This window comes from Rhinichthys klamathensis, unplaced genomic scaffold (assembly GCF_029890125.1).
Source record: "Rhinichthys klamathensis goyatoka isolate OS25496 unplaced genomic scaffold, OSU_Roscu_1.1 h1tg000068l_1, whole genome shotgun sequence".
NCBI classification, from domain to species: Eukaryota; Metazoa; Chordata; class Actinopteri; order Cypriniformes; family Leuciscidae; genus Rhinichthys; species Rhinichthys klamathensis.
In genome coordinates, this window is record NW_026606611.1 from 6,159,139 (window position 1) to 6,170,249 (window position 11,111).

Sequence of the window (11,111 nt, forward strand, 5' to 3'; positions counted from 1 at the left end):
TCACCGCATCCCCGAAATCGACGCCTATGTCTGTTAGCTTTATTTTATTAAAGCCTTCTATGATAAAGTTGATAAATGTCCATGTAATGACACTGTGAATGTGGAAAATAAATTGCATAATAGATATAATTTATTGATCCCAGGTTTAAATTTGGTCATGTCACCATTGCTCACATTTAAGAAAAGAAATAAAAGCGTATGTGAAATCTTAAAAATTAAGATTACTTGTACATATACTCTACTTATGAAACTAAACAGTAGAAAATATATATTTGAGTATTGCACAGTTTAATTTATTGCATTTGTATTATTGTACTATTAAAGCATTGTATGTTTAAAGATATAAAGGATATGGAGCTAAGATAAAAGGATATTAAGCTGCTGACAAGTCTGAGGTAAGTACAAATTGCCCTGAATATTAGTTAATAATATATGACACTGAGGGAGGACTTGAAATTATGACCTGGAATGGTTTCCTGAGGCTGTATTGCAGAAACAACTTCAGTCAGAGTAATATCTTGTCTTAAGTAACCACTGTGATTTCATTTTGGAACCAATTTAAAACACTGAACTTGTCAGATTATAACTTGGGGCTTAAAGGTATAGTTCACCCATTTACACCCTTATGTTGTTCCAAAGTTTCTTTCTTGTGTGGAACTTCCATACTATGGAAAAAAATATTATGGAAGTCAATGGGGACCAGCAATGTTTGGTTAACAATAATCTTCAAATATTAGTAACCAAACATTCAAAGAGGCTCATGCATGTTTGAAACAACATGAGGGTGAGTTAATGAAGACAGAATTTTAAATTGAGTGAACAATACCTTTAAGATAGGACGTTTCTGTAATTTGGTCCCTGCAAGCAAGGTTATGTTGTTTTAACAGATATTCATTACAATTGCATTGATCAAGAACCACAGCTGTAAACTTTTCCACAATCAAATGTTAACTTTTAATATTAGAAATCTTGAGTTGGGTTGATTTGTTTTACAGATAAATTCCTACTTTTCCTGTAGCTCAAACCGTAGAATGTTAGCGCTTGCAAAATTCATGCAAGGGTTCGATTCCCAGGGAAAGCAAGAACTGATAAGAACGTAAATGTGTACATTGAAATGCAATGTAAGGCACTTAGGATAAAAGCATCTGCCAAATGCCAGGGACTGCAGATGAAATTTAGCTCTGTAGCTAATTCTGGGACAGTTCTTTACTGTCCATTGTCCCTGTTATAATAATAATAATAATATGTAAATGTACTAATATGCAAAAGGGGGCAATCTTGGTAAAAATATTTGTTCATAAAAATGCAATCTATCTATTTTCTTTGGGCTACACAAGAAAACGACGAAAAAGAAAAAAAGAAATAGGAGGATATTTAATTTTGGTAGCAGTAAAATACTTCTGCTGTCAGGAAAGCCAAATCAAGTTCTTATACCTGTCCTGACCTGAGCACAAGCTCCCATTCTAATCCTGAAAGCCTTAAATAACATATTTAAATACTTTAAGTCATTATAAATTCCTTTAAATTGATAATATCACCTGTATACCTAATTACAGTTTGTCTGAGTGCCCAATTTCAGAACAAAAAGGTTTGAAAAAGCGCCCCCTGCTTGCTATAGCTGTAAATGTAAGCACAACAAAAGCTCACGTTGTTTTCCAAAGACAGATATTGATTACAGTGGTCTGTATCTTAAACCTGCAGTGATCATAAACCTGCATTGGTTACCTCCACTGTAACTGATTTCCCCACACACGTTAATGCTTTGATGTTAAAGCTAGAATGTCCACTAATGTGTTTATTTACAAAAAGGCATGAGTGGAGAAAAACAAGTTAATTTTATTTTTATCTAAATTGTCATAAAATTAATTGTCATAAAAAAAATTAATTGTCATAAAACTGCTATTTAAATATATTATTCATATAGGTTATACAAAAAACCTGAATAAGCTGATCTATAGAATGTAAACTGGTGGTAGCCTAGTCTATGAAAGGTACACCCCTCTAAGCTCACACAAATGGTTAGACCCAAGTCTTCAGCAGCCAATGACACGGACCCGTTCATACTGATTTTTAACGCGTATTTCACGCGTATTTTACGTGTAAAATACACGTGAAATACGCGTATTTTACACGTGAAATACGCGTTGATTATGTCACGCGTATTTCACGCGTATTTTACGTGTATTTTACACGTGAAATACGCGTGACATAATCAACGCGTATTTCACGCGTAAAATACACGTATTTTACGCGTGAAATACGCGTGAAATACGCGTTAAAATTCGCGTGTTTTTGGCCCTAACGGCTTTCCATAAGCGCGCGTGTGTGTCAAGAGTTGAGCGCGCGTGTGTATCAAGAGTTGAGCGCGCGTGTGTATCAAGAGTTGAGCGCGCGTGTGTATCAAGAGTTGAGCGCGCGTGTGTCAAGAGTTGAGCGCGCACAGAATTAAGAGGTTGAGAGAGAGAGAGAGGGACTTGACAGGAGCGCAGAGAATAAGTTTGTGAGAGAGCACCTGAGTAAACTGCGTGAGAGGAGTTATTATTGCACGTTAATATGGATAATAGCAAATACATTTATTGAGCACGGAATCGTTTTTTCTTTGCTCAAACGAATTTTTTTTTTTTGCGATTGTTAATTTCTGTTCAAAATATAATGCAATGTGCTTGCAAAATATAGTTCTCTGTGCTCAAAACTTACAATTACTCGCTCAGGAATGAGGCACATATATAACGCCATAGAAACCGATCTCGAAATATCCGAATGCATGCCGTCGCTGTCGGGCGGAATCCTCGTATCTCCAAAACCATTATTTTTCAGGAAATAAAAAAAACTGCATATTTTTTTAGTTATTAAACATTGTATCGTTAAAGTTGGTATTATACATTATATTGCAATTATATACTGTTGTGTACCAACATTAACACAACATTTCCCCAAAATCATGTTTAATCGGAGATACGAGGTTTATGACTTGGGAGCAGGGAGATACGAGTTTACGCTGTCATTGAAAAGAATGGAACGGACGCAGACTTCGCTGCTGCCAGCATTGTTCATTAAAGTCCGCGGTCGCGTTGAGCCTTTTGACGAGACAAGGCTTTAAGAGCTAATCAAAGCTTATGGTTGTGGTTACATATATCTTCCTAAACTCTATTTTAAAAGTTTATGAGCTATAAGTGATGCAATACAACAACAAAAAAAACGAGCTGACTAGGCTGTCTAATAGGCGGAAATTAGCCTAATCTGCACGCAAACTTACCTTTGTGGCTCACGGGCTTCCTTCTGCTTTCGATTACAGCTTTCGATCTTTAACAAAACAGGCCTACTCAAATGTATCTAACCTAACTATTTTCACTCGTTATTACCTAAAAAACAGACAGAGTTATCCAAAGATAGGCTTACTCGACGCCAGTAGACAGCCGTTTTTTTCTCCCATAAAAACACTAATTGGGGTATTTTACATGCACAGTGCCAAGAGAGGGAACTTTGAGTCAGTAAAATAATAATAAAAACAATAATTTAATGGTGGTATCCAAAACATTCAATTCAAGTATTATATTATATACATTTTAAAACTTCAATGCACATTTATAATAAGCCTAGTAATAAGTAGACATTTAAAATACATCAATAACTAATATCATAGTTTAACAATAAAAAAAATATAATATTAATATAAAATAATATTTATAATATAATAAAATCACAGTTAAGGCTTGTGTATTTGTGTTTGTGAGTATGGTTAGCCCTTGTCTGTGTGCATGTATCTGTGAGGCTCTGTGTGTGTTGTTACATTGCCATCATATTTTACTGCCATACCAGTATTAAAGGAGAACTCCGGCGCAAAATGAACCTTTGGTCTAATTACACATTGGTACCTAGTCAACCGTTATCTGAGATTTGTTTTCATGATTATCGAATGTAAATAGTTTTATCTCTAAAAACAGTTTAGCCTATAAAGCTAGTATAACGCTAGTATATTGGGCATAGTGTAATGACAAATAAAAATCGCTTGTTAATACCACTAACAAGGCTGAAAATAGACCCACACTAACACGGTAGCATAATGAGGGTCCCTACCTTCAAACCGAAGCATTGAGAACTTTGTCAGTGTCCAGACAGTTTAATAAGAAGATATTTTAAACATACAGTCAACTTCGCGTATACAGGCAGAATCCATCTTTGAAATACAGTCTTTACCAGTCGATCTACGAACGCCGATCCAAGTGCGCTGGTGAGATGTGAACGAGCTATAAGTTGTGATAAGGTGAGCGCGAACAGCAGGCTTGGATCGGCGTTCGTAGATCGACTGGTAAAGACTGTATTTCAAAGATGGATTCTGCCTGTATACGCGAAGTTGACTGTATGTTTAAAATATCTTCTTATTAAACTGTCTGGACACTGACAAAGTTCTCAATGCTTCGGTTTGAAGGTAGGGACCCTCATTATGCTACCGTGTTAGTGTGGGTCTATTTTCAGCCTTGTTAGTGGTATTAACAAGCGATTTTTATTTGTCATTGATCTATGCCCAATATACTAGCGTTATACTAGCTTTATAGGCTAAACTGTTTTTAGAGATAAAACTATTTACATTCGATAATCATGAAAACAAATCTCAGATAACGGTTGACTAGGTAACAATGTGTAATTAGACCAAAGGTTCATTTTGCGCCGGAGTTCTCCTTTAAAGGAGAACTCCGGCGCAAAATGAACCTGGGGTTCATTAACACACCAATAACACATTGGTACCGAGTCGACTGTTCTCTGGGATTTGTTTTCATGATAATCGAGTGTAAAGAGTAAAATAATTTAATAAGTAAAAAGAAATCGCTAGTTAATACCACTAACAATGCTCAAAATAGCCCCACACTAACACGGTAGCTTAATGAGGGTCCCTACATACAAACCGAAGCACTGAGAACTTTTTAAGTGTACAGACAGTTTAATAATAATATACTTTATAAAGACAGTACCATCCCGGAGTCATCTTTGGAAAACAGTCTCGACCAGTCGAACCACGAACGCCGTGCTACAAGCTGAACTGTGACTTGGAATCTCAAAGTTCAGCTCACTTAGCATGGCGTTAGTGGTTCGACTGGTCGAGGCTGTTTCCCAAAGATGGCTCCGCGATGGTACTGTCTTTATAAAGTCTGTATACTTTATACTGTCTGTACACTTACAAAGTTCTCAGTGCTTCGGTTTGGACCCTCATTATGCTGCCGTGTTAGTGTGGGGCTATTTTGAGCATTGTTAGTGGTATTAACTAGCAATTTCTTTTTACTTATTATATGCCAACATATACTAGCATTATAATCTAAACCGTTTTTAGAGATAGAACTCTTTACATTCGATTATCATGAAAACAAATCCCAGAGAACGGTCGACTCGGTACCAATGTGTTATTACACCCCAGGTTCATTTTGTGCAGGAGTTCTCCTTTAATACTGCATCCTATATTAAGCTAGTGAAGTAAATTGTCGTAAAAGCTGTGAAAGTCCTTTGGGATGACTTCCTTCAGGTCTTGGAGGTGTTTGAATTTCAGCTCTTTGATCTTCAGGCGGTCTGAATAGAGTGGGGTGACTGTGTGGCTGTCTGAGGTGGAGTTTCGGAGTTGGTGACTTGGATGTGAATGCCAGTCATCAGAGTGGTTGATTTTGAAGTCCATCGTTCCATTGTTGTTGTACCTAATAGCACAAAATATAACACAACAACATAATCACTGTAAGATTTCATAAAACAATATGCAACATCATAATGTCATGAGTATATTGGTAAGACATAAGATTTGCATTGGTAATTACCTGATGGCTCTGATATCATGGACAGTTGGGTCACCAGGTCTTCCTCCAGGGCGCAGAGACTTGCAGAGCCTCAGCTTGGTGAAGTCCTGGAAGAAGGTGTGGTCGATGTACTTGACTTCATATGGATGAGGCTTTACACGGGCCCTCTTCATCAGGTTAACATACTCTGCTGGGAGATAAACATCCTGGTCCCTCAGACGCCTCTCGATGACGCTGTGAACGGAGTCGCATTCCATCTGAGTATGCCCTTTCTCAAGGTACTTCTGAATGACGACTTTGTTATTCTTCATGGAGAACAGAAGAAGTGCATTGCTTAGAACTGCATTCCGGTTCTGATACCCGCAGCCGTCACTCCACAGAATAAATGTGTCAGGCTCAGTGTGTGCAGAGAGGTAGTCGACAATGCATGAAACAAACTCACTGGCAGACAGGGATCCCTCGCCTTCATGCCAGACATAACATGTGGCACTGTGTGTCAGCATGTTGTACATGGTAAAATTGTGAACAGCAAGCTTTGTTTTGTAATACAAGGCAGAGGCTTTTAGCTTTGGGCACAAAAGGAGGGCTTGTAAGTCCATACATAAGACCATAGTGTTGTTGCTGGCCTTGCTTTTGTCGGACAACTTTTCGGCGCGGGCCTCTTCTTTTTGAAGGAGATGGTGCTGCCACTCGTCATCAGGTAAGTTGCCGGTCTTGAAAGCACAACAGATGTTGCACTGGTCCTTTTTTGGGTGGTAAAGGCCTAGGTTGAGACGCTTGAACTCATTTGTGAACACTTGCCTTGACAAAGGTGTTACATTCTTCTCTGCAGCAGCACGACAATACACTGCATACAGATCAGCCATCGATTGAAACACAGGTTCCAGATACTGTTTGGATGTTGTGGATCTGCAATAGTGTGAGGGCACCTTTGGGAGGTCGTGCAAAAAACTGCAAATGAATTCATGGCCTGCCACTGAACGACGTGCATTGCTGTGTGTTTGTCCCTCTGTCTCTGCTTGCGTGTGTCCCTCCTTTGCCCAGTTAAGAGCAGACCACTCGCCTATTCCTAGGGTAGACAAAAACATACTTTTGCAGACGCGTCTTCTCTGCCCGCTGACCCGTAAAAAAAACAACAGCGAATTTGATCTTCGGGAATTTTCAGCCCCCCTTCTCCTTTGCACGGGGACCACATCAATTAGACCACGCACATACACTCTCTTCTCCTCCCAGGTCACATGTTGCCAAAAGTCATTGAAAATCGTATTCCTCTCAGGCTCGCCGATTGCACTGCAGTGATGTTTACCTGACCTGGCACATGCTGCTGATGAACATCTAGGCCCCATAGCCCGTGGCTCCCTCATTGTTTCCTTCTGCTTCTGTTTTCCAATGTATGACTTTCCAACCATTCTTCTTTTCTTGTTGATGACTTTCTTCCAGGTGTTCTCAGCTCTCAGTCTTTTCCTTGGAGGTGCGTCTTCCTCAGCATCTGAGCATGAATGCTCTGCATCCGAGTCCTCATCGCCTCCACCATGGAAAACTTCAAAATACACACACAAACCAAACGTGCATGAATGAGTTACATCTTTATAAACTGTCAACAGTGAGGGCTATAGTTGAAGGACCTTATCCAATTTAATGAGAAAATGTAGAAAAGCATCAAACTTACCCGTGTCAAACTGCACCTGCTCTGGAGCCAGCAGTGAGGCCTCCTCTTCCTCCAGACCACCAGAGAAATCTTTTCAAACACATCATACAAATAGTGTGATTTTTTTATTATTTCTATTGTTGTGAAATACATCTGCATTAAAACTCATTCATTTTGGCATGTGAAATCATGATTATCTCTCAGAAATTCACTCTACCAGCATGCACCACTGTATCCTCCACCACTGTATCCTCCACCACTGTTGCTTCCTCTCTCTCTAACGTTACACTCTCTCCATCAGAGCTCTCACTGTCTAATAGGGCCCTTGCCTGATCATATGGCACATTGACCATCTGACAGAGTTCCTTTAAGGACACAGACATGGTTGCTGCAAAAAATAAAATAAATAAAGGTCAAATGATCGTTTCACTAAGATATACGACATGTTTACGTATGATAACAAGGCAAGAAGCCAGCTAGCTTGCTTAAAGTGATGAACATGACGTAAAAGGTAGCTACTTGTTGAACATGACGGAATGCCTTGACATTGTAAGCTACAATACTGACATAGTACATTAAATTATTATGTTGTTCCTCAGATGAGTGCCAGAACTAGCGTTAGCGGGGGTCGAGAGGTTTTTATTTAAGCCCCACGAAAATCACGTTAGCTACACGTAGACTAACCATGTTCCGTACACTTTTAGCCTATCACCGCACGTCAGCGACCACTCCTCCGTTTCTGAGAGCAAGACTAGCATGTTTGTGTGATCATTCTCCGGGGGAATACCCATTGATTGGTCCACACTTTGATTGATGTCTTTTGGACCAATAGTTTTTGAGAAAAGTGGGGAAAACTACCTCCTCCACCTGTGTACGGAAGATGATAAGCGTTAACGATGTTCCGTACAGGCTTATAATGGTGTTCCGTACAGAGCGAATAACTTATTTTCAACGGCGAAATGGAAAATTAACCGGTCAACTGATTAATTTTAATGTTAAAATATTTAATCATGTAACAATTTATGTTAATATTAACTTAATTGACCCTTTATGAATATAAACATCATCACTGCACTGCTGACAGACGTGCAGCCTTTTTTGCTGCCTGAGAGTGGCGCCAAACGGTCATCGGCCGCAATCGTTTAAAAATCCCCATTTCACAGCATTTAGTCAACAAAAGGGTAATATATTTAACAATTTGTGATAGCATAATATTCATTTAATAAAGACTGTTATACTGGGAAAAGCATAAATGAAATTGAAATGTACATTTTCGTTGCTCTAGTTGTCTCCCCACCCAAGCCGCTGTCTGAAGTATAGCTTGCCCACGGGCAATTTTAAAGCGAAGTGGGCGCACCTGGCAAACTAACTGAAATATCACTGGAACATACAGCTGGAGTGTCTCTGTTTTGATCGGGGATGAAAGAGGGAGAAATGAAGACGACACAGATATGTATTTTGTGTATGACCTAGAGGTATTTATTCAGCGATCGGCGGTTAAAGTTAATCTGTACGGAACATCGTTGTTGCAGGGTATCTGCACATTTTTTAACAGCAAATTTAATGACTTTTAAGACCTTTTTAAGTCCTCTAAAAGGCAAATTTAAGACTTTACCACGACAAAAAAAAAACAGGAAAATGTTCAGCACGACACGACAGTGTTAATTTTGGCAGCCGTTTTTGTTTTAGTCTTAAAGTAACACTATGTAGTTTTTCAACCTTCATAATATATTTCCAAGACCCTTGTGATGGTACATCGACTTAAAATAAGTTAAATGACACGTCTGCCATAGCCTGACGTGGTCTGTATCGCTTTTACTGGCACTATGTAACTTCGGGTTTCGGGTAGGAACCCGTGCACAAAAAGAACTACAAAATTCGACTGCTTTACGGCATACGTCACTTCCCCCACCACTTCCTCAAATTGTCTGTGGCCATTGCAGACATCCCAAGTCTCCCGGGAGTCTCCTGCGTCTCCCTGATGCCCGCAAATTAGTTCAGATCTGCCGGAATCTAGAGCGCGCATGCGAGACAGAACATACTGCGCGCATAACATACATAGCGCGAGCACGGCTGAGAGAGAGAGAGCAAGAGAGACCTTGCGAGTGTGCCTCACGAAAGCTAGTCAACCCGCCACCAGCCGTGGCGCTCTTGCACTTAGACTGCAGTCACACCTTTTCCATTAAGGGACAATATCTGCCCCTTTTAATCGATTTTTTCCAGTTAATTTTTTACCTTTATAAATACTTTTATAAAAGAAATAATGCTTTAAATAAAACAATGTTCAATAAATATGCAATGATGGTAAAAACGAGGTGATACTTTTTAACATTAAATTAAAATCGCCAGTAGGTGGCGGTAAGTCACTGTCTTTATGAGTGAGTCATCCGTCATCGAGTCATTCATTCATTCAGTATCAAACACAACAGTCTATGGTAACAAAGCAAGTGGCTGTATTTATGAACGGGTCATTGAATCTCACGATTCGTTCAAAGCCACAGATTCGTTCTCGAATCACCACTGTCTGCAGCCGTGGCTTTTGTTGCAAAATAACAATAATATGCAATAATATGATCAACATTAAAAACACTGCTGGATATCAGCCTGTATTGATCGCAGATTTAGTCACACAAACAGCGCAAGCGGCTCGTGACAGAATAAAGACCAACTGAATGACACTTTAATTAATGTAAGTAGAAAATCTCAAATGAAGATCACTGAACTCCAGCTTACTTATCAGTGTTTTCAGATCATCCGCGCTTCTTCAGCAGTGTAGAGAGCGCGCGCGAGCATGGTTGCCAGATACTATTGACAAGACCGGGTAGAAAGCGTGTTATTTTAACAGAAAAGCTCTGACTGGGGATTTAATTATTTAAATCTGGCAACCCGACCGTAAGCATGAACGGTCGTAAACACCGTCTGTAATGTGTTGTTGTCTCCTACAAGAAATTTAAGGTCCGTACGTGAAATTTAAGACCTCCTTATTGGAAATTGCAGATTTTAAGACATTTTCAGACCTTAAAAAGCGAAAATGTTATTTAAGACCTTTTAAGACTTTTTAAGGACCCGCGGGGACCCTGTGTTGTACGGAACATGGTTAGTCTACGTACCTATCTCACCTAACATGATGACAAAACCAATAACGTTACATAGCGGCTAACTAAGTCAACGACAGGCAATTTTTGCGGTTTAAATAAAATGTCCTCGTCAGAAACAAAACCATGGAAGATTTCAATCAACATGATAAGTTAACTTAGCTAACTTACCGTCCAATGCAAGACATAGCAGAAAGAAAAATCTAGCATCCTCAGAAATGATACATTACACTAAACTAGCACTACCATTACTTCGATCGAGATAAAACTGTTATATATAATATATAAACTGTTATTATTATATAATTTATATAACTAAATCATGAATAAGGACATTTACCTCAGAGGACGTGTTGCTCAACGAGGATTGCGACTTCCAATCTTGAGGAGAAAAAATGCCGCGAAGCTCCAGCGCGGCGGCGCCAAGTGAAGAAGGGGTGGAGTTACGAGGTTTCTCAGACAGTTGAAGTGTCCAATGGAGTTAAGAGGTTTGCTCACAAGCTATTTTCAACACTTTCGATTGGTTAATAATTTGTAAAAATAACAGACCCACGTGGAGACTGACCAATAGCATCGATTTGTGAAAAAATA